Genomic DNA, 1689 nt, shown 5'->3' on the forward strand with positions numbered 1-1689 from the left:
TATGTTTTCTTTTGAGAAGTGTCTGTTCATGTACTTTGCCCACTTTTTAATGGTATTGTTTGTTTTTTCTTGGAAATTTGCTTGAGTTCTTTGCAGACTCTGGATACTAGACCTTTGTCAGATACATAGATTCCAAAAATTTTCTCCCATTCTGCAGGTTGTCCATTCATTCTGATGATAGTTTACTTTGCTCTGCAGAAGCTCTTTAGTTTAGTTAGATCACACTTGTCAATTTTTGTTTTTGTTGCAATTGCTTTTGGTGACTTCATCATAAACTCTTTGCACATGCCTATGTTCTGAATAGTACTGCCTAGATTTTCTTCTAGGATTTGTATAGGTTTTGGTTTTACAATTAAATCTTTAATTCCTCGAGTTAATTTTTGCATAAGGTGGAAGGAAGGGATCCAATTTTAATTTTCTACATATGGTTAGCCAGTTCTTCCAGCACCGTTTATTAAATAAGAAATCCTTTCCCCATTGTTTGTTTTTGTCAGGTTTGTCAAAGATCAGATGGTTGTAGATGTGCGGTTTTTATTTCTGAGTTCTTTATTCTTTTCCATTGGTCTATGTGCCTGTTTTTTTACTGGTACCATGCAGTTTTGGCTACTGTAGCCTTGTAGTATAGTTTGAAGTCAGGTAGCATGATGCCTCCAGCTTTGTTCTTTTTGCTTAGGATTGTCTTGGCTATGAGAAGTGTTTATTGATTCCATATACATTATAAAATAGATTTTTTCTAATTCTGTGAAGAATGTAAATTCAAGGAGAACTACAAACCACTGCTCAAGGAAATCAGACAGGACACAACCAGATGGAAAAACATTCCATGATCATAGATAGGAAGAATCAATATTGTGAAAATGGCCATGCTGCCCAAAGCTATTTATAGATTCATTGCTATTCCCACTAAACTACCATCAACATGCTTCTATAGTTTTCTAACCATGCAGTACAGTATCAGGGCTATGGACAAAGATTTTAGAAATCAAGAATACAAACACATTTGAAAGTGTTTTTTAGAAGCAATGTTCCAAAATTGACTGTTAGTTGAAGGGAGAGTACAGAGGTAATGGCACAAGTTTTAGCTGTGCTCATAACCAAGCTCTACCATTTACTCCCTATAATATCTGTAGCTACTACAAACTACTAATATCTGTTTCATCATATAAAAAGTTTGACAAATTGCGTGCCTATAAGGAGGATCAAATGGAATAAAGCATATTAAAGACTTAGCAAAACAGTAGTGTATTTTCTTCTTCAAAACATCTTGTCATTCACAATAAATCCTAACACCTGAACCTTTTACATAAGAGCTGGCATAAACTTGTGAGACACACTTCTCTACCACTATGCTACACTCGAGGAACATTAGACACAGCTCACTCTTGATTGAGTAAATCCCTCTGTTCCTATTCTCCCATCTGCTTGAAACACATTTCACTATCATTTTCCCTGCCCCCTTTCCTTAATCTAGGTAATCCCTACTGATCTAACACCATCACCATTCTCATCCTCAACATCCTCCTCCTCATCATTGATATGTACATTGGCTATGTGACAGGTCCTAGAGGAGCCAAACACTACGTTGTTTAAAAAGGATTCTCTAGTTTTAGACTGTGTTCAAATCGCAAATCCATCTTACATACCTCCTCTTTACCTCCAATTTGCAACAAAGGACTAATGAACCTTCCT

Source organism: Symphalangus syndactylus, chromosome 1 (genome assembly GCF_028878055.3).
Source record: "Symphalangus syndactylus isolate Jambi chromosome 1, NHGRI_mSymSyn1-v2.1_pri, whole genome shotgun sequence".
Taxonomy (NCBI): domain Eukaryota; kingdom Metazoa; phylum Chordata; class Mammalia; order Primates; family Hylobatidae; genus Symphalangus; species Symphalangus syndactylus.